Consider the following 23,606-nt stretch of genomic DNA (forward strand, 5'->3'; position numbering starts at 1 on the left):
AACAGGTTTGATCAGCAGGATCGGGTGTCTTTTGGGCACAATCAACAAAAAATAGACTCATGCTTAAATTGAAAGTTAATGGTACTCCCATAGAGGGTCTAATAGACACAGGTGCTGGCATCTCTATTATAAGACAGAAGGACTGGAACTAATCATGGCCTGTTACAGCATCCAGTACTACCTGATGGGGACTTGGATTTTCTCAAACCCCATTACAAAGTTCAGCTGTGTTATCTTGGGAGGACCCTGATGGGAAAAGGGGGACATTCCAACCTTATGTATTAGCTCACCTACCTGTCACTCTTTGGGGAAGAGTCATTTTAACACAGATGGATGTTGTCACTTCTTCCTCAGTTGAACAAAATATTTCCTGTCTAAACCCAACCATTTTACCAGTCATGGTGGGACAAGGTTATATCCCTGGAAAAGGACTAGGCAAGAATCTACAAGATATGACCTGCCCCATTCAATCCGAAGGACAAACAGGAACTAAGGGGCTGGGTTTTCTGGAGGGGCCACTGAACCATTAAAGATAACATGGAAATCCAATAATCCTATCTGGGTCCCCCAGTGGCCCCTTTCTAAAGAAAAAATAGAGGCGGCCCAGGAAATAGTTAATCAACAATTGAAGGAAAATCATATCATTCCTTCCACTTCCCCTTGGAATACACCCATTTTTGTCATAAAAAGAAGTCTGGGAAATGGCGACTCTTGCAAGATCTGAGAGCCATAAATTCCAGTATGCAGATTATGGGCCCGGTACAACTGGGTCTCCCCTCATTAGCTGCTATTCCAAAACATTATCATATCATCTCTATAGACATAAAAGATTGTTTCTTTTCCATTCCTGTGCATCCCGAGGATAGCCCTTGATTTGCCTTTTCCATTCCCTCTTGAATAATGAAGGGCCTAATACTAGATACCAATGGGTGGTCCTTCCCCAGGGAATAACAAATAGTCCCACTATGTGTCAAATATATGTTGGCCAGGCTATATCACAGATTAGGCAAAATTATAAAGAACTTTATTGTCTCCATTATATAGATGACATTCTTTTGGCTCATAAGGAACAGGAGACCTTATTAGGGGTATTTGATGATATTATCAAAACCCTAAAAAAAATGGGGATTACATGTGCCCCAGGAAAATGTGCAAACCCACAGCCCTATTACCTTTCTAGGACATCAAATATTAGATACCTATGTTAAGTCACAAAAAATTCAATTAGCCACAGGAAAGCTTAAGACCCTAAATGATTTCCAAAAATTATTAGGTGATATAAATTGGGTAAGACCAAATTTGGGAATTACCACTGGTCAACTTAAGACTCTGTTTGATATTCTCCAAGGAGATTCAGACCCTACATCCCCCAGAATTTTAACTCCTGAAGATAGAAAAGCCTTAAGGTTAGTAAAACAAGCTTTAAAAAATGCTCATAATGATAGAGTTGATCTATCCTTGCCTTTTAAGCCTTATAGTGTTAGATTCTGAATATACTCCTACAGGTCTGGTAGTGGCAAACTGGACCCCTGATATGGATCCATTTGCCAGTATCCCCCAAATATGTTGTTTCCCCGTATCCTGTGATGGTAGCAAATCTAGTTACATTAGGACTTAAGACAGCCCTTCGAGCTTTTGGAGTTCATCCTCAGACAGTTATTGTCCCGTACTTGGCAAAACAGATTGAAATACTAGTTAACAGTAATGAAGATTGGGCAATTGTCTATTGTTCCACCATGGCCACATTTGATAATCACTTGCCAAGTTCACCTATGGTCAACTTCTTCAAAAGACATCCTGTTATTTTCCCTCAGGTTGTTAAGGCTCAACCTATCCCAGCAGCAAATACAATCTTTACAGATGACTCCTCCTCCGGCACAGCTACAGTAGTTTCTGATAAAGTACAGACTATTATTGCTTCTCATAAGTCTGCTCAAAAAACTGAACTAGAAGCAATTATATCTACCTTACAACAATGCTTTTATCAAGTACAAACTCTTCTGTGGGCTTGCAAAGAACCTTTATATATAGGCCATATCAGAGCACATTCAGGCTTACCTGGGACTTTAGCTCAAGAAAATTCTACTGCAGACTCAGCTACTCGAGATCCTCATGTGTTTAATATTGTACAAGAAGCAATTAATTTCCATAAAGATTTTCATGTCAATGCTACTACTCTCAAAATAAAATATAACATTACAAAAAAAAAAAAAAAAGCCAGAAATATAGTAAAACAGTGTCCTGCCTGTGTGCCTCATTTATCTGTTCCTCATTTTGGAGTCAATCCTAGAGGGCTCCTTCCAAATCATCTATGGCAGATGGATGTCACCCATCTCCCCGAATTTGGTACTTTAAGATTTGTACATGTAACTGTAGATACCTACTCAGGATATATATTTGCCACTGCCCATACAGGGGAAAAGACAAAAGATGTAATCAGTCATTGCCTTCAAGCCTTTGCTACTATGGGAAGGCCAAAATCAGTTAAAACAGATAATAGGCCTGCATATACTTCTTCTTCATTTCAACAGTTTTGCTCAAAGTTTAATATCTATCATTCTACAGAATTGTCCTACAATCCACAAGGACAAGCTATCGTGGAAAGGGCTAATCAAACATTTGAAAGTCTGCTTAACTAAACAAAAAGGGGGATTAGGGTCATTAGCTCCTCCCAAGAACAGACTTAACCTTACTTTATTCACCCTCAATTTTTTAACTTCAGATGCTATGGACTGTACTGCGGATGATAGATATTTTAGTGGAAAGTCTGGTGGCCATCCACAAGCAAAGTGGAAAGACATCTTGACTGGGTCCTGGAAAGGACCTGACCCAATATTAATTTGGAGGAGAGGATTTGTTTGTGATTTTCCTCAGGACCAACAACAACCTATCTGGGTCCCGGAGCGCTTGGTAAGAACTATCCATAAGAAAGAAAATGGCACCGAAACACAAAATGATGGTGATGGTGGTAAGCCTGCTGTTATTAGCTCTTCCTAAAACTTTTGGGGATATATCACTCATGGCACACAAGTTTTCCCTCAATTATTTCCTAGTACAGAACTTCTAGGTATTCCTTACCTACCAGCTGGTTCCACTGTAAAGCCACTTATTACTAGTCTAAACTTCAAGTTAAGAGGTAGTCTTTGCTTCCTCTGGTTAGCCACCTCAGAAACTGCCATAATACAGGGAGGCAATCTCTCTCTCATATATTAAAGGTACAGTCTAAGCAAACCTATATAAGGGAAGTAATACACCTGTTTATAGTTATACAGGGTGAGAGGCCAATTATTCTTCCTTTTATCAGGTTTTCCCCCTACTCCCGTATGTGTCACGTCTCCATTTGTGTTCATTCTGTCTAAGAGTTCTAAGTTTGATATTAACATTACTAATAACAATGATAATGATACTGAGGTCCTTAACTGTGTTATGTGTTAAGAGTGTTATGTGTTATGTGTTAAGAGTGTTATGTGTCTAGTTGTTGGGATGCTTCACTATTTCCTCTGGCTGTGATTGCCAGGATTCCAAAATTCATTCCAGTCCCAGTGACCTTAATTCATAGTGAGTGGAATTTCCTACCCGTGAAAGCAAAAAGAGATTTTGGTATCTCAGCTATTATAGCCATTGCTGTTGCTGTGGCGGCTGCTGTGGGTGCTGCCACTGCTGCTGGACTTGCCCTAGGAACTGCTATTCCTACTGCTCACGCGCTCAACAATCTGTCACAAGCCACTGCTGAAGCATTGACAGCCCAGGAAAACATCAATGTGCATCTCGCCACGGGAATCCTGATTCTAAACCAAAGAGTGGACCTACTTCAAGAATAAGTGGACATGTTGACTGTTACCGCACAGACAGGCTGTCTAGTGCATGCCCAAGCACTATGTGTTACCCCGATACCCTATTCTAATATTACTGCTGCTGCCAATCGTCCAAATGGCTTGGTAACATGCTTAATGGGATATGAAATAAAGAGTTTACTAATTTGACTACACTATTGAAAAATTCTATATTTGTGGTAAATAGTACTCAAGTCAAGGTCCCAGGTAGGCCAGAAGCCATTAGTTTCTTACAGTCAGCGTTACAATTTGGTAAACAATGGATGGGAAGTTTTGCTATGATGGGATTGTTGTTCTTGCTGTTATTATTGCTGCTCAGATATCTGTTGTCTCTAAGAAGTCATCAAAGATGGCAAGCCTTAGTGGTGCGGCAAGCCCTTATGGCCATGGACCAAGGCTCTGATCCTCAGATTTGGCTCTCCCAATTACAGGACTGGTAGTCAATGATGGGTAAGCACAGGGTGGACTTTATACCAACCTAAGACAGGGATCAAAGCATGCCAACAGCTCTTTGACTCCCAATGACGGGTAAGGATAAAGTCTGACTCTGGCACCTAAGACAGGCACAGTCGCTGTCCTTTTCTTTTTATAACAAAAAGGGGGAGCCTGTTGAGGGCCGTCTTGGACAAGATGGCGCCTGGCAATGAGCCAAAGGGCACTGGGTACCAAAATAAGGAAGTACCCATAAAGGTTGCTTGCCTACTAGTTCCTTGGAGACTTATGACGTGTTGACGCCAGGCTCTAGGATTGGCTATCTAATATCATGCCACCACGTGAACAGCTCGTGATTCATATAGTGCTATGCTGACATTCCTCTGCATGCTCTCCTGTGTGAGGGAAAGCTTTGCTATAATTGGCTGATAAGCTAGGAGCCTGGGGGAGGAGAGAGGGAGAGGGAAGAAGAAGGGAGATAGGGGCAGAACAAAGGAGGCAGAAAAACAGGGAGGACGCAATAAATCTGGTCAACTAAAGATTGGTGGTGTCTCCTTTCTCCGCACTAGTTCCGCTGGATGGAACAGTAGGGCTTCCACATTTGAGGCATAAATATTCACCATCATTATGTCTTCTTGTTGAACTATTCCCTTTACCAGTATGCAGTGACTTTCTTTGCCTCTTTGATTGTAGTTTGCTTAACATCTGCTTTGTCAGATATGAGAATAGCTACCTCTGCTTGTTTTCAGAATCCATTTTCTTGTAATATTTTTCCATCCTTTCACTATCAGCCTTTGAATGTCTTTGCTCATGGATTGGAATTATATTTTAGTTCATTCTACTACTTTCAGCATTATGGATAGGACTTTATTATTTTCTATCATTTTGGTTTGTTTAGTACATTTAATCCATTCTTAATTTTCATTTAATTAGTTGCTCTTCTAGAGAATTTCCTAGATTTGGGCTTAGTTTTTAGTTCTTCTGTGCATATTATACCTTTAAGTATTTTTGTGGTTCTGGCTCAGTGCTCATGAATTAATTCATTTATCCTTAACCATGGAAAGTTTTTATTTCTTCTTCAATTCTGAAACATACATTTGCTGGCTATAGAAAATTTATTTAGCAACTGTTTTCTCCTAGGGCTTGGTATAGGGCTTGAGATAGCTCATTCCAAATCCTCCTTCATTGTGAGGTTTCATTTTAGGGGTCAAAACAAGCCTTGTTTGTTTGCCTCTACATGTGATCTGCTGCTTCTCTCTTGCCAACTTAATATTCTTTCCTTGTTTCTATTAGACATTTTCATTTTGTTGTGTCCTGGAGAGGTTCTATCTTGTTTTTATCTATTTGAGTTTCTATATGTATCCTGTATTTGAATATCCATCTCATGGCTAATGTTAGGATATTTTTCTGCTTTTATTTCACTGAAATTTTTCTTAAAGCCTTTAGTCTATATTTCCATGTTGATCTCAATGACTCTAAAGTTTGATCTTTTAGTGCTTTCCAGGAATTCTTTTATGTTCTGATTGTAGTCTATTTATTTGCTGTCATTGCATAGTGAGTAGTTAAGTTGATTTAGCCTGCTTACAGGCCAAGAAGTTCTGTTTTCTATGTAATTGAAAATGTTGGTGATACTTTTAAATGTATTTTTAATTTGATTTATTGTGTCTTTGCTTCCAGTAGTTCTGATTGGTTTCTTTTCATTATCATCATTTGTTTATTGAAATATTGTATCACCTCCTGTATTTACTCCTTTAATTCCTTCCTTAAATCTTATTTATATCATTGACCCATTTAATAATTAGTTTTTTTTTTTATATTTTTTCTCCAGAATTTTAACTGCTTCCACATCTGCTGTTTCCATTTTGGGAGATTGTAAATTTGGGTGTAAAATAGTTTTCCTATTTTCTCATGTTTCAGACATTTTGAATTTGTGTTTTTACTGGAATGGATTATTTTTCCTCTTTTGTGCATGTTTTGTCTGGTGTATAACTATCTTTTTTTCCTAGGGACTTCACTCTGTTTTTTCTGCATAAGCAGATGTCCAAAAGTGAGACCTCAGAGCCTCTTCTAGCAGTTCCTCCTTGGGTTCTGTTCATTTATTTAGGGATTTTGCATCCCCTATTTTATATGTCAAAATGTTACAGGAGCTCTAGTTTAGCTAATTTGCATGTGGAGTGAGGTTTGCTGTTAGTTGACTGAGTTGTCAGTGTAGCTAAGCAGCAGGATCTCTGCCCTGAAAATTTATAACATCCCAGGCACTTCCCAGTCCCTCTTTATCTAAGAGAAAGTAATAAGAATAATGGTAGTAACCAATGTAGAGCCTTAAAATAGACTTCCAGTTCCTACTATGATATCTCTGACACTGTCACCTGAACAGAAGTGGCAGGGTCAACATTTAACATCAGCACCAACAACGGTAGCTGTGAATTAAATCAAGACATTAAATCACAGGTGTCAACTATGTCGGCCACTGCATTGATAAGCAGAACAATGTAAATTTATATAATAGAAATCATATAGACTAAATAGTTCTATCTTCCAGGGTAACTACAGTTTCTTAAGTAGAAAATAAGGCAGTAAAACAAGTTTGAAAAAGTTCAAAACTTTAACAGAGTTAAATTGGTAGATGGGTAGCAGGTGATGGCAATAAAGAGAAAGAAATAAAAATAAAAATAAATTTCATAAAATAGAGGGGAAAAGGGAACAAGAACATTTGGTATTAGAGGGGGAAGAAAGTGGAAAAGGACTAAAAAGAGGAACTGAAAAAAACACATAACCAATCTAAAACATCAAACCCACATAAAACTTTTCCCCACCAAAGTCAAAACAACACTATATTACAATTGGGTGAAAAAAGAGAATTAAATAAACCATAAAATATATGAATGTACAGTATCTAACATATCAATGCAGCAAGAACACACAAATATACAACCACTTACATACACACACACAAAGTCACAAAGAAAGTGAAAGAATAAAAATATATAACACAAAAATTTAAATGTAATTTTAAGAAAGGGATACTTATTTGTTTTGGGGGTTTGCTTTTTGTGTTGTTTTGGAGGGAAATTTCCAATGAGAAATGGAGGACCTGTTCCTGCCGAGCTGTTCAACACTGTCAGCAAGGATGGCTGTCCCTGCTTGTGCTGTGGTGCCATTCCTTGCCTGTCATTTTGGTCTGTCACCTTTGACCCAGAGCTAGGAGTTGTGAATCTGACTTCTGTGTGTCTCTCGTCATGCTGGCCCTGGTGGCCCGGAGCCAAAGCTGGGTACCGTAGCTCTCAGCTCCCTGTCCCTCAGCACAGGACAGTGTGGACTGGAGAGTGCTCACAGTGGATGTGCTGCTCCCACAGGAGCTCAGGGCAGAGGTCCAAGGGGGAGTCCCAGCTTCCCATCTGGAGTCCTGAGCTAAGGAGCAGGTAGGCAGTGCAGCCTCCCTCTAGGCCAGCACCCTGAGAGCCTCCTCAGGTTGTGGTATTGTTGTCTCATTTCCTTGCTTTTGCGTCCTTTGGGTTTGGTTGGCTTTGCTTTTATTAGATTGTCGTGACACAAAATTCATGATTCATTTAAAATTTTATTTCCTTCTCTTCGAATACAAACATTGAGAGTCCTGTATTTACATTATTTGTTCATCTATCTCAATGTACCCATGAAGCAGCATAATAGTTCTCTCACCTGAGAACATTCTAGAGAAACATGAGGACCTGGGGGCTGGGCTGAGACATCACCTTGAGGTATCTCTCTGGTGCTGTTCTCAGCCTGTTGCCTGAAGATTACATACTCAATGGTCTTGCCACAGTGACCATTGGGAGAAACTTTTCAAAAAGTATAAATGGTATAAAATCATGATTCCTCAAGATAATACCAGCTGGTGTTTACACTGAATAATTCTGAGATATGAGCAGTGTGGGCAGAACATGAGACTTGTTTTTAGTTTGGGAAATATTGCAAAGGTGAAGGGATTATTCAGATATAAATTACATCCCAAGGCAGTTAATTTTAAATCAACCAAAGGGAGATAATTCAGGGTAGGCATGATTTTTTCACATCAGAGCCCTTAAGAAAGGAGCCAAGGCCTCACTCTTGTGGAAGGATTCTTTATAAGGGTCTGATTACTGAGAAGCCCATATGGCAGGGAACTTCTGATGACCTGAAAGAAAGTACAGAGACCTCCTACCAATAGCCACAAATAATCCAGCATCCTCAGTCACTCAGTCCCAAAGAACATAATCCTGCCTCATCCTTGATGTCCTTGGAAGCAGATTCGTCAAGTCTCCAGATGAGGAGGCAGCTGAGAAAACACCATGATTGCAACTTATAAGACCTGAGGAAAGACCCAGTCTAAGTCTATCCACTCTCCTCACTTCAGAAATTGTGAGATCACAAAGTAATACATTAAAGTTATAAAGTATGGGAAATTCTTGTGAATCAACTGCAAATTAATATGATGCCAGGCATGGTGGTTCATGCCTGTAATCCTAGCTACACCGGGGACTGAGGAGACGGAGACAGGAGAATATCAAGTTCAATGCCAATCTCAGCAACTTATTGAGATCCTGTTTCAAAATAAAAAAATAATAATGATAAAAATGGCTGGAATGTAGCTCAGTGATTAAACCATCCTTGAATTAAATTCCTGGTAAATAAGAAAGAAAGGAAGAAAGGAAGGAAGGAAGGGAAAGAGGAAGGAAGGAAAGAAGGAAGGAGGGAAAGAAGGAAGAAGGAAGAAGGAAGAAAGGAAGGAAGGAAGATATGAATGAATGAGGAGGGAGAGAAGAAACAAGAGAGAACTAGTGCAACAATAATATTTCACGTGTAGCAAGGTAGGATCATAAACTTGCAAAGTGCAGAAATGTGCATCTGAACTGGGTCACATGCTTCTTCAAGCTATATGTTTGAGCTTTTCCACTCCTTTGGAAAGATGCAGAAGCCCATTGTAGGTCAAGGTAGGGATGGAGGGGTCTGTAACAACTACCCCTTCCTGACTGTGACCATGCAACACAGGTTTCTGGAGTCCAGTACACCTGAGCCTCCAGAGAAACTGGAACATGAAACATAAGGAAGAGAGGAAAGTCTTGGGCAGAACTATTGAACCATAATGGAAGAGATTCATGAACACCAAATAAGGGGAAAAGACAATTTACAAATCTACAACACAGGACCTACTTGTGGGACAGACACAGAGATACACAAATCAAAGCAGACAGTACACAATTCTGAGTTCTCTAAACAACTATGGAGGACTTCTCTGTGAGCTTGTTCAAATAGCAGTGGTGAAACCTTAAATACTTGAATGAAAATAAATCAGCCTCTGTCTGAAAATTTATAACTGATAATTTTGAAAGGGTAGAAAAAAGATTTCTTGAGGCATAAAACTATTTTCTGGCCAAAATACAACTAAACCCAGAAGACACATTGAGAAATTGAGCCTTGTACTCTTGATGTAGTAAGGAAATCATTAAATTATAAAATTATGGGGAGAGACAATCTGACAAATTTATTAAATAAGTTTTTGTTTCAGATTAAGTCATTCTCTACATAGAAAATCCTACACCTAACCAAAATTGTCAGAGATCTGATAAATAAATTCAGCAAAGTAGCAGGAAACAAAATTACTATACAAAAATCAGTAGAATTCCTACACACCCACAGTAAACTCACTGAGAAGGACATCAGGAAAATATTCCCATCACAAAGACTTCAAAATAAAATGCACTGGAATAAACCTAGCCAAGGAGGTGAAAGAACCCTACAAAAAAATTACAAACACAGAAAGAAGAAATCACAGAAGACATGAGAAGAGAGAACAACATCCATTTTCATGGAATGGGAGCATTAATATTGTTAACATGGCCATTCTGTCCAAAATGACCATCAGAGTTAATCAAACTTTACCAAAAAACCAATGAATTCTCCACAGAACAACAAAACAACAGTCCTAAAATTCATATGGGAACATTACAAAAGTCCCAAACCACCAAAGCACTGCTGAGCAAAAAGTACACCTCATGTACGTATATGACTGCAAGACCAATGTGATCCTTCAATATGTATGAGCAGAAAAATGAGAGATTACACTCCACTTATGTATCATCTACCAAAATGTATAAATACGTTCTACAGTCATGTGCAAAAAATTAGGACAATAAAAAATTAATAAATACATATAAAAGAAAAGCTGTCTAAAAAACTAGGACTTTTTTTGGCTACATATACTTCTTCAAAGGACCAAAATTTTATACAAGCAAATAATGGGCAGCAAAGGAACAATTATGTATGCCATTTGTGTTTGTTCCACTCCACCATTGATAAAAGTTGCTGTTTAGTCACTCTGTGCACATGTGACAGTGCACGTAGGTATGAGAATGGACATGTTTGTAAGTGCAGGGACACATGTAGTACATCACAGGTGTGCACATGTGCATAAAGCATTTTTAAATTTCTGCCATTAGAGCTTCTCTTTAAATCAGTGGTCCAAACATCACAGGCTCAGTCTCTCCCAGCACTGGAGGAATTCAGAAACTACAGTCCCTGCACAGTGGACCCAGCACCTACCACAGAATACCCCTTGTAAAAAGGCCCAGGAGCAGATGGAATCATCCATAAATGTGGAGAGCCTGGACTCAGTCCTCTTCCAACATGGAGAGTCTTCTTTTAGACCCAGGACTGTGACGGCTGCTGCCCTGATTCCCTGACAGAGAAGAGCACAGTGAAGAAGGGATTCCGTGTCATCAATGAAAATGGCCTCAAGGGTTCTTCTCTTGAATGACTGTGAGTGGTACACATGGAGATCACCAGGACAGGATGCCCACCAGTTCCTAGACCCAGCTACTGGGAATTTCACACTCACTGCCTCTGCTGGACATGTACCTCCTCCTGCCTTGGACAGGGCTACTGGGTCTCCAGCTGAAACAAGGTTCTTTCTCACCAGACTCTTTTGACCCTTGTGCTCCTATTTCCTTCACTAGATCATAAAAAAGTCAATGTCTCCCACTGCCCCTGATATTTTGTGTTTCTCCTGGTAACAGCAGACACCAGAAATTCTGCAGTAGTCTCCTGAATGCTATTCCTGGTAGAAAATTCAAAGACCAATATTTATATGCTGCTGGTCTGGCAGCAGCTCAGCAGGTGCTCTGAGTGTGTGAGAGGAAGATGCTGGGGACTCAGGGAACAGGGTGCAGCTGACTGTGGACCATGTCTGCCTCAGCCACAGCTCAGGCCAAACCCATTCATGGCCCTGTGAGCTGCAGCAGCCTGGCCTGGCACATGAGGACAGGAGCAGAGGTGGCCAGTCACCATCTGAAGAACAGACAAGGTGAGTGTGAACACTGTGAAGGAGCAGGACCAGTGCCCTGGGCAAGACTCCGGCACATGGAGTGTGATGGGTTCTGAAGCTTTTGGAGGCCACTCTGTATTCCCAAATGCTGTTTTTTGTGACACTGGGATATAACCTAATCACAAACACACAAAATGTCTAAGTCTGCATGATTAATATAAGGAAAATCATGGACGTGACTTCTCATGTTTTACCAACCTGGTTCTTCTCTCTAGCTCCATCCATCAGGGATGTGGTGGTGATACAGACTCCACTGCACCTGCTCTTCACCTCAGCAGCCTGCCTCATCTGGGGAAGGGTCAGAGTTGCAAAGTCACTTATATGTCACCTAGAGGGTGAAAGGTGGCCTCTGGGGCCCTGCAGATGTGGGGGAAGTGGGCTTCATGTAGACTCTGGGTCTGTCGTGCCTCCGTGATTCCTAAATACACTGATAGATGCCCCTCAGGTCATCTCACGAATTCCCAGTCTGGCCAGCACAGCACAAGTGTGCTTCCAAAAGGGGATTCTGCCCTCCCCAGATGCCTGGGCATGACCTGAGGAGAGCCCTAATGGTCAAGGTGAAGGTGATGCTGAACCTAAGGCAGAGCTGGGTTGCCCAGGTCAGCAGGAGATGCGCTGGGAGCACAGGTAGAACTGCCAGGCCCACAGCAACCACAGCAGGTGGAGTCCTGGGCAGAGTCCCATGTGAATGGGTGCTGCCTCCTGTGCTTCCTGACCCAGTTACTTTTTTCCCAGACCAACTGCAGGCAATGCCAATCCCAATGTATCATCATTATTCATTTCAAGGTTTGTATGGGAATATTTATCTGGAAAATAGAAAAATATTATTGCTTGAATGTTTTTAAAAAATTCTGAGTAAGAAATTTTAAAATATTTGCAACCCCAGAAAGAGGAAGGAAAGAAAAATGGCAGAAAAAAATATTTTTTTTCTTGTTGTTTTTGTTTGTATTGTTTTCAAAAGGAAAGTTATCACTACTCTATGAAAGCAATGCTAGAATCCTGTGCTATGGAGAGAAGGAATCCCTAACTGGAAAGTTGGAAAGATGAGATGTTTAAGTGATGGGAACAGGAAGTTATGAATGAATGGATGAAGGTAAACTGTTATTACATGCGTAAACATTGTTTGTAATGTCTTGCAGAGTTTGAGATTTATTACACCTGGAGAAGAGGAAATAATAGTATGAACACAAGGAAGAAGAATAAATGGAACTAAAAGATAGAGTTTCATAAAAGTGCTAAAATCAATTTTTGGAGGTGCCAGGAATTGGACGCAGGACTCCTGTACACCAGGCACACACTCCATCACTGACCTCCACCAGCAACACAAATGTATCACAGGTTTTTTTGGCATTTGGAGTAATAATCACAGTTAGATTATAAACTAGTCAATAACTAACAAGTTACCAAAAGTAAAACTAGAATTGGGACTGATTAATCCAAACAAAACAAGAAAACTGAGAAAGGAACCATGACACTCATGGCAAGTAGAAATAACGAAGGGAAAGATGTCAGACTTAGCCCCAGTTTTACAAATGATCCATGTGCACACCCATGTATATAGTGAAATGATAAAAGTATAAATCAAGTGAAGGGAACACTTTATGCCAGTTATAGAAATGATTGAAACCTAAGCTACATGCTAGTTACACAATACACACTTCAGGTAAGAGAGTGAGCTGACTGTGAGAGTGAAGCCAAAACACAAGCCATTCCTGGACTAGCTCAGAACAGGGTTTGGACCTCAGGGAGGAGACAGACAGGGACATTGCATGACAGAAGATGGTCAGGGCACCAGGAATCTCCTTCAATACTGAGAATAGATGAACCTGGATGGACTTGAAGATGCTGGTAGGGAGAGCAGAGCATTCCAGCCACCAGGTAAGGAGCAGCCACCAGCAAAGGCTGAGCCAACTGAACCCTCAACAACTCCCTGGACCCCATCAGGGAAGTGAGGCCCCAGGGCCAGACAATATCCAAGACTGGGGAGGCAGAGGGCAGATGGCAGAGGGCAGATGGCAAAGGGCAGATACAGGGAATCACCCTCACCAGAGTAGACACCCACAGCAGGAACCTCTAAGAGACAGGGACAGGGGCAAGAAATCCAATACTGTAATTGGAAAGTGACTGGAGGCACAAACTGGAAATGGAATAGTTCAAAACCCCAGGTCACCCCATCAATGGGGGTCCCCAAATTGCTGGGGTTTCTACCTCCAGGAACTCAGAAGCATCTCACAGAAAACAGCACCATAATTCAACGAGGAGAGGAAAAGCACCAATTCTGAAATATGCCAAAGCATTCTCTTCTTCTTCAAAAGATTCGGAAAAGACTACCCAAGGCCTGGGGTGCAGCTCAGAGGAAAAGGACTGCCCACCACATGGGAGGCCAGGAGTTCAATCCCAGCACCACAGAGAAAGACAGACACCAAGTCACAGGACCAGGGAGCATTTCCTCACTTCACCAACACAGGATCAGAGGCCTGTCTCCAGCAGCTCCTCTAACCCAGTGAGTCATGTTCTGCTCTCAAGAACACAGAGTGAGGCACACTGAAAGTCCAAGGAGCAGTGTGAAGAGACTCAGCAGCACCAGAACCAGAACCAGACCCAGTAGGAAGGATGGATCCTCACACAGGAGAGTGAGACCCTGTGCTCAGAGCTCTATGAATGAGAAAAGCTCTTCACCTGACACCCCCTCCACCATGGCCTGTCTCTGTGCCTCACTATAAAGATCATGGAGACAGCTGTCCATGGTCACCATGCCCAACACTTGCACTCAGTTCTGTGTCAGGCTTCCCCATTCAAGGTGCTACCCCACAGTCTCACTGAAACTCCTGCTCAAGGTCACCTGAGACCTGCACATGGCCCAGTGCAGAGCTCACACCCATCCTCATCCTACTAGACCCCCAGTGGCATTCAGCACCTCAGCCACACCCCTCCTCATGCACTTTCTCCCTGAGCTTCAAGACCTCACTCCCTCCTGCTGCTCCCCCTCCCCACAGCCCCTTCTCAATCACCTTCCTGGTTCCTCCTTCTCCAACCTGTCCCAGAACTCAGGGCCTCGGCCTCCACTCTGTTCAGCACTCACTGCAGAGGTGCTCAGATCTCAGTCCCCAGGACACACCTCACCTGAATCCCAGCCTCAAACACCCCAGGTGCTGCTTGAAAAGCACCTGCAAGTCTAATGCACATGAAAGCCCAACACATCCAGAGCCACATTCCTCATCCCTCCCAAGGCCTCTCTCCACAGTCTTCTCTGTCAGACAAATGGCAGCTCCACCCATCTGGGTTTCACAGCAGATCTCAGAGATATCCTGAGACTCCTTCTCTCACATCTCTTGACCTAACCACCAGCCTGTGCTCAACCTCTTTCTCCAAATGGACCACTCACTGCTCCCACCACTTTAACCATTGTGGACCAAGGAATCCACCATGCCTGACCTGGATGTTGGCAATGGCCCCCTAACTGTTCTCTCTTCTGTCTTTGCTCTGCAGAAAGGGCCTATTTCCTTGTGCAGTTACTCACAAGTGGAGTCTTTGACTGTGTCCTCATAGGCCCTGTGAAGAAATTTACAGTGATCAGGACAGTGTGGCCACCTTTATCACATTGGTGACCTCATTCTCTTGAGTAATACCTAGCAGAGGGATTGCTAGGTCACAGTGTTTCAAGTTCACTTAAATTAGAATCTAGAAATGACCAATTTCCTTAGTATTCTCTTAGGCATAGAGAACCTCCAAGGAATGAATTAGAAAGATGTGACCTCTCAGGCAGGAGGGGGACATGAAAGTTCAAGGCCCTTTGAGAAGGAGCTGCTGAGAAGACTCACTGACTTGCTGCCTGGTGGGAGATTTGTGTCTGCAGCTGAATCTCTGGGGCAGGAATCCTGTGTTGCTGCTCATGTGATAACCTGTCACATCTTCAGGCTGGAGTCTGCTGATGGGGAGAGGAAATCTGTCCCTGAACCACTGCCCCTGACCCTCCATGGACCCCAGCTGCCTGTGTGGATGTCCAGGAGTGCAGAAGCCTGGCTTTCTGCTGCTGCCAGGCCATGTCGTACTTCTGGTTGGATAAGAGACCCAAGCTGGACTTGCAGGTGATGGTGACCATGTGTCCTGCAGGCACAACCAGGGAGCCCTGAGCCTATGTCATGTTGATGTCCCCACAGGCACCTGTGATCAGGAATTGACAATGACTCTCTCTCTCTCTCTCTCTCTCTCTCTCTCTCTCTCTCTCTCTCTCTCTCACACACACACACACACACACACACACACACACACAAAGAGAGAGACTTTATCATATATACTATGAAATAGCATATATAATCCATTTTATATGGGTATTATGGGTCAGCACATAACTAGGCCCATATTGAAAATGGCCATAATTTTTCAGTACAACATTTAATTACATTTTCCAATCTACAAATATATGATTAAGCCATTGAATCTCTTTAAATTCTCACCTGAGGCCCAGAAACACAGGAACAGGCTCACCAGGGTCTGGGACATCATCCTACTGCCTGACCTGCAGGATGAGCTCAGAACTCATGGCAACGTCCTTGTTTATAATATGTGGGCATCTGGGCTGCAGGGGCCAGTGCAAGGTCATCAGCAAATAGGAAAGCAAATTGCTGGACTGTGGGTTGGTGGAGGATCTGATGTCAATCAAGATACAAAAAACCCACCACAGATACTCTATCTCTGTGACACAATACTCAGAATTCAACATAGAAGATCAAACACACAAATCTCCCCAGACTTCAGATTTAGAGTTATGAAAAAATGAAGAAAAAATTTATGCTTGTGACATGATAGCCTAAGTACTAGAAACTAAAAAATTAAAACACATTAATAAACTGGATATTATTAACACTGGAGTATATTTCACATGCAAAACAAATTACTTATTTGATCATAAATTTTAATCTTAATCCAGAAAGAATTTCCACAACCGAATATGTGCTTTGGTTTTCCCATTTAATCACTGTGAACTGCCCCTTAAGTTCCCTGCAAACAGAAAGTGTGTGGCATTATAATATCAGGTATGAAAGAGTAAAATGGATTGTCAATCAGACAAATTCACTTGGAGTGCAGGTCCCACAGGTGTGAGCCACACAGAGCATGGCATGAGGAAGTTACCAATTCCTGAGGACAAGGAAGTGAAGAAAGGACATCTGCCCAAATCCATTTCTGACAGGTTGTCCTACCCTCTGGATCTTTGATGAACTGTGAGCTTCTGCTTTGTAGCTGCTCCAATGAGCTCCAACTCATTTTCCTTCACTTCATTTATTTCTACCCATTAAGATAAGGCAGACAGAGAGCCAGATCTCCAGAAACTAGAAATGCCACCTGCAGAAAGGCCTGCTCCTCAGTGTCCAGAGGAGACTGCAAACCCAGGACAGGAGGACAGCCTGAGGTTTGTTTAAGCCAGGAGAAACCATGACAGGCCCTTAACTGCTTCAAGGCCCACACACCAGGATTCCACCTGTGGAGAAAGTCTGTCAGGTGACCTGGGCTCTGGGGAGAAGCAGCACAGACTTGTTGCCCAGAATGACACAGGCTCAGTCTCTAACTCGTTGGGAGGAGGAAGTCTGAAACTAATGTCCCTGTGCAGTGGACACAGAACCCACCCAAAGTGACCATGTGAAGCAAAGCCAAGAGAAAAGCAGTGCAGATGAAATCAACCTGAGCAGAGAAATAGTCTGCACTCTCACCTCTTCTCACATGTGGAATCTATTAAAAATTTACACGGTGACACCAGCTGCCCAGTGTCCCTGACAAGGAGGAGCGAGAGGGGGAGGAATTCTCTATCATCAATGAGAAGGAGCTCACAGAATTCTCCCTTGCCTGCTCTTTTCAATGACCTCAAGAGGTTCGTCTCTTGGGAAGTGTTTGGATGGCTCTGAGTGTCACATGCATGGAGATCACTAGGACAGGATGTGCCCCAGTTCATAGACCCAGCACCCAGGAATTTCCCCCTCTGGACACATCCATTCTCTGTCCTTGGGCAGGGCTGCTGTGTCTCCAGCTGAAACACGGGGTTCTATCTCACCAGCCTCTTTTGACCCTTGTGCTCTTATTTCATTACTAGATCAGGAAAAGACGACGTCTAACACTGTCCCTGACATTCTTGTTTCTCCAGGTGACAGTTGTCACCAGAAGCTCTGGAAACAGCTCACTTCTCTGCCGAGGCTGGAAGAAAATGCAAAGGTCCATACTTGTGATGTGAGATTGTCACCTTCTCTCCTTAGCTGGGAGAATGGCAGCAGGGGGGACGTTCCCCTCTCAGGGGCTGCACTGCAGGCAACATCCATATCCTTGGGTCTGTACTGTTAGGGTGACAGGCACTGTTCCCCATAACCTCCCACAGAGAGAGGCTTCCATGATAGGCTCTCCACCCCAATGGCAGCATCCACTGACCAATGTAGGGGAGGCCCCTGGAGATGCAGCAGACAAGTCCCTCCATGCTGCACCTGTGGCTCACGTCCCACCCACCTGAAGACACACCTGGAGCCAGAACCACCTGGGAAGCCACTCCTGATTCCTCACTCAGAGAAAGATTGGGGAGAGTGAAAGACTAATGGTTTAAGCTGTTGGTTGGGGCAATGGTTTACACAGAAACACACAGTGCATGCAGAGGAACAGTAAGAAGTTCAAGAAAGTATTGGCAAAACTACAATTTTGACTGACTGCACACAGCAATAGGGAAAAGAACAAAAGGAGCCCCTTGACATTCTAGGGAACTTCCATAGGGCTATCAGAGATGTCTCAGAAGAACTATGCAGAAAGGAGGAAAGAGAATAATACATGCAATGCTAGGAAAAAAAAAACTTAGCCAAGAATAACAAATGACTCCTCCTCATGCAATTTCTATGCTGACTTTAAGTATTTTTTGAAATTTTGCTAGTTTTCAAGTGTCTTAAACACTGGATCATAGGTCATAAACTCCTGTGCCCCTTTGCACTTGCTTACTCTTGCAGGGTTCTTGAAGAGATTGAAGGTTTTCACTGGTGTGCAGTGTTATTATGTGCCCTTTCATTGTTTTACAAATCCATTCTACTCTCGATCAGCACTTAGCTGTTACAATGTGCATTTATCACAAATAATTCTGTGAGGTCACTGCACATGGGGTCGTGTGCACATCTGTGTGCTCTGAGAAGAACACTTGGATCACAGGGTACGTGCATGGTCAGGGAGTCCTCCAACTCAGGTGCCAGTCACATTCCCAAACACAGGAGAGTGATCTGGATCATTCCCCATGCTGTGCTCGGTGATCTTCATGGTTTACTTTTGTGGTCTTTCTTCTGAAAGTTTCTGGTGGTTGGTTGCACCTTTCACACTGAGGATTATTGATGCTGAGCACACTTCACATACTAAAGGCCCGTTTGCATATGCAGTTGGCAGAGAACCTTTTTATGAAGAAGTCTTGTCTGTAGTTTCTGCAGTGTCACTTTTGTCACAATAACTGACCATCAATGACTCAGTCTCAGAAAATCACGTTAGTTCCACTGGGCAGCTTGGCTGGGCTCACCAGCCCCAGGGTCCTGCACCCATAGTGTAAGAACTCTTCATAGTGCTTCTTCTGATTGGCCTTCAGTGCTCCCTGTCAATCATAGGCTGGAGGAGCAGTACTGCACTGAGCAGGGCATGCACACCTTCAGGAACATCCACTCACGTGGGTCTGACTGCTGGGTGAGTGCTGGGGCTGACAAGGACATAGGAACAGGGTGCAGAGGATCTTCTCTGAGTCGAACAGAACCTCCCAGTGACCCTGAGAGCCTGGTGCTTCTGAGAAGTTCTGTCAGCAGGTGGAGGTAGCAGGAAGAGCTGCTGGGGCAGCCCAGCCTGACACTTCTGCTTCCCTGGGAGGTTTGTGTCATGGCCTGTATCACTGTGGGAGGGTAACTGTTATGCTGTAGACAGAAATAAGTGGCCACATCTTCAGGCTCCAGGCTACTGATGGTGAGAATGTAATCTATCCCAGATCTACTTCCACTGAACCTTGTGGGGACCCCAGATACCAAATTGTTTGTATTATACAACAGGAGCGTAGGAGCTTGCCCTGCCTTCTGTTGGTACCAGTTTAAGTAACTGCTAATGCCCTGACTGGCCCTGCAAGTGATGGAGACTCTTTCTCCTGGAGATGTAGACAGGGAGGATGGAGACTGGGTCATCAAGATGTTACATCTGGCACCTGAAATTGGACACATGAAAAGAAATATGCACACAATTACTTGAGTTATAGGAGAATGTCCCTGAGGAACAGGCAGCACTGATATTATTGGTCTCAGAAAATTCTCAGGATTGTCCCACCTTACCTGGGAAGCAGAGCAGCAGGAGCCCCAGGAGTTGAGCAGGGGTCCTCATGTCCATGCTGTTTCCCGACTAGGACTGACTCCTGCACAGGGTGTGAGCAGCCTATTAACAAGTCCTCAGGGCAGTGGGCTGTGCTCTGGGTGCATGCAAATCAGCAGGGCTGAGCAGACAGGGCACAGCTGCAGGGTGGCTCCTCTCAGTCACTCAGGCCTGGTCACGTGTCCCCAGGTGTCCCAGTAAAGACCGGATACCACAGAATTGCCTGGAGTGAATGTGTTTCCTCAGGGGCCACAGCACAGAACCATCCCTCTTTCCTGGGCGTGGAGGGATCCCTTGCTCTCATCATGGTTCAGGACCCACTTCTCCTGCCTACTGTCCAATGGAGAGGAGGCCATTAGCTCTATCACAACCCCACCACCCATATCAGATTTTACTGACCTCTTGTTTTCATAGGTGTGCACAATACTTATTCCAGAGAGGCTTCCTCCATGCCTGACTCCTGGAAGACTTGGCATGATAAGTGATCAGAATTTCCACCAGAAATGCAAAGTGTTGTAAGGGGAACAACAGAATAGGAGGAAACACATCAAGGGCTGGGGTGGTGACTGTAAGAAGTGCCCATGCTGTCCTGCCATTCCAGCTGACCTCTCATCCTCCTCCACTCTGAAGGTTCTGTCCTGTCCTCTGACCTAGGCCAGCCAATGTCAAGGATGGCCCTTCCACCCCTGATGCTCAGCTCCCTCTCCCTCTGTGTGCTGCTTTACACATCAGGCCTCATGTCCCTGAGATCCTCCCATTGTTGCTGTGCCCCTCCCCCAGCTTCACCTAAGCTTTGCTTCATCTTTTGTTTAATGGGTCAGTTTGTCATCATTATAAATTTTGATTCTCACAATGACCCAGATTTGGCCACAGTGATATCAGTGCAGGTGGTTTCGCTTTACAGATGCCACAGTCTCATCATTTTTGGAGCCTTCTTGGTTCCTGATTCAAGGTGTAGACAAGATTCCTTTGGTGGAAATAAACCTAGGCACTGAGTGCTTACTGGAACTATGTGGGTTAACAAGGATCTATGTATGTATGAATCTTCATGCTTGAACACAGTAGGTGTCTGCACACCTGCACCTGAAGGTTACAACTGCTTGGAGGGAATCAGCCTCAACTCTCCACCTCTGAGCCTGGGGTGCCACATGGCCCAGCAGCAGCTGGTCACTGAGGAACAGGGAACTCCTGTTTGTGCTGGAACCAGGGGAGTCGGTTCTCCTAATCAATGTGCATAAGGTTCTCACCAGCTCTGCAGATGATGGTGACTTCGCTGGGACACAGCCCTTGTTGCTCATTCCATTATAATCTGCTAAAATGCACAAGAATGTATCTGTTATATCTGAGAATGATCAATCTGCTCTCAGGGCCCGCCATCAGAGAACAAGACCAGACCCCCAGTGTTATGTTTCTTTATAAGAGACTCAGCAGGAAGTTCTGTCCCTAAGGTGAGAGCTAGGGAGGTACATCATGCTGTGACAAGTCACTTCCTGCTGGAGCTCAGAGGCAGCTTCCCAGGGAGGCACAGGGAGGAGCTGTTCATCCTATTTTTCTGATGTAGTGCATTTTCCTCACCTGGAACACAGAGATGCAGGGGACCTAAGTCCTGAAGCAATAGATTCAGCCTCCCGCCATTTCTTATGATTACTTTGGTTAAGGGTTTATCAATGTTCTTTATCTTTTCAAAGTATCGTCTCTGTTGCACTGATTCTGTTTTTTATTCTCAGTTTCACTGATTTTAGCTCTGATCTTGTTTTCTGTATTCTACAAATTTTTGAATCAGCTACTTCTTTCTTTTCTAGAGGCTTGAGGTGTAGCATTAGATCATTTGTTTAAAATCTTTCCTTTTTTTAATGTGGAACTCAATGCTATTAACTAGCTTCTTAGGACCACCTTTATTCTGACTCAGAGAATTTGATGCATTGTGTCTGTTCTCATTTTTTAATATTTTTTTATGTCCTCTCTCATTTCTTCTGTAATCCATTAATCACTCAATAGGGTGAGTTCCAATCTCCATGTATATCTGTGGTTGACATAACTTTGTGCCATTGATTTCTCTTTTTATACAATTATAATCTCCTAAAATGCACAAGATTATAACTTTCATTGTGTGAGAAATTATGTTATACATAGAATATAGTCTGTTTTAGAAAAAGTTCCATTAGCTGTTGAGAATAAAGTGAATTCATCTGTTATTGGAGTGAAATATTTTGCAGTCCTCCATTAGGTCCATTTTATTTATATTTTTAATTAGGGTGGAAATGTTTTTATGTTCTTTATGTCTGGATTACATTCACACAAATGGAGAGAACAAATCAGGAACCTCCCAGGACGTAGTCTCATCTGTCTCCTCTTCATGTTGGGCTCAAATCAGTCACCATGTCTGATCCAAACCACAGCAAAACCACAGTGGAGGGCACTCCTCTGTGTGTGGGGTGAGGGTCCTGGGCAGCTCAGAGCCACAGCCTAGATTCTGGCTTATATCGTGCTGTGGTCTCCAAATATTAAGGTGACTTTCCAATAACTGAAATAACTCTGGGAACTTTTGAAGTAAATGACAAAGGATGTATTCTGGCCATGGCCAGAGAAACAAAGAGTAAACAGTTCTGCAGGATGTGACACCCCCATGGAGTGGTGACTGCCCCTTAAAATCTGAGAATCCACAAAGAAAAGGGGGGTGGCAGTTACAACCTCAGGTTATATGAAACTTGTTTTCTCAGAAATCCTCAGCACATGTTCAGAAGGGCAAGCTCACATTCCCTAAGTCAAGGATAAGGAGGTCAGTATTCAAAGGGAAGAAGGAGGTGTTACCTCCATGGGAGTGGGCTCTGGAGAAAGGGGGACAATTTCACACAGACTGAGGTGTCTGAACAAAACGGGGTCAGCCTAGCTTAATGTTCAAATCAGCCCGTAAAAAGAGCTCCTATTGGGACTCAAAAGTAACTTGAAAAGGACTCAGAACCACAATCATGATGCTTACATTACCAATACTGGTAAAAGAATAAAACATGCTGGAAAAAACAAAGTATGTAAAGAGGACAGGTGAGAGAAGGGGGAAAGAAGGAGGAAGAAAAGGAGACAGCTGAGGAAGAAAAACAGAAAAAATGCCTTGAAAATACTGAAGAGCAATTTTCTACAGAAAATTGAGGTTTCAAAGGAAATATAGAAAACTTTTCCCACAAAGCCTGAGAACACATCATGGGTCTTTGCACAGGAGGAAATGACCACATGACTCTTCCAGGCAAAGACAGGTGAAGCAAGGCTAAGTTGCAAAGAGGAGGAAAAAGAAGGAAAGACTGACAAAACACTCTTTTCTTCTTTAAATTCTTTAATATTTAATCGACTGTGTGCTCACAACCATAACAGGGCACCATGGGGTGTGTAGCATCCAAGAGTCAAACTCCTGACAACAGCACAATTGAAATCCCTTTCCTGCAGAATCATGGGGCAGAGAATGCTGAGAGGAAGCTCCAGGCAGGAGTCCTCCAGAGAGAGTCAGGAACAGGCTCAGCCTCCCAGAGGTCCAGCACCCTGCCTCCTGAGTCCCCTCCAGCTGTTCAACACTCTGCCTCCTCACATGACAGAGATGGCCTCTTCCCAGTCCAGTGCTAGAAAGCATCTGTGAGTGACCTGAGAGGCCAGGACACTGAGAG

The 23,606-nt window shown here is 43.2% G+C and overlaps 1 long non-coding RNA gene across 1 annotated transcript; it reads right to left on the reverse strand.

Annotated features, from left to right (window-relative positions):
• Positions 1-367: 367 nt before the first annotated feature.
• LOC124963131 (uncharacterized) lies at positions 368-11,859 on the reverse strand. The gene is made up of 3 exons (XR_007104660.1): positions 11,803-11,859; positions 10,824-10,959; positions 368-420 (listed from the first exon to the last, which is right to left on the reverse strand). It is a non-coding gene; the product is annotated as an uncharacterized LOC124963131 (long non-coding RNA).
• Between the last annotated feature and the right edge of the window lie 11,747 nt (positions 11,860-23,606).

The sequence above is a fragment of the Sciurus carolinensis genome, chromosome 13 (assembly GCF_902686445.1).
Source record: "Sciurus carolinensis chromosome 13, mSciCar1.2, whole genome shotgun sequence".
Lineage (NCBI taxonomy): Eukaryota > Metazoa > Chordata > Mammalia > Rodentia > Sciuridae > Sciurus > Sciurus carolinensis.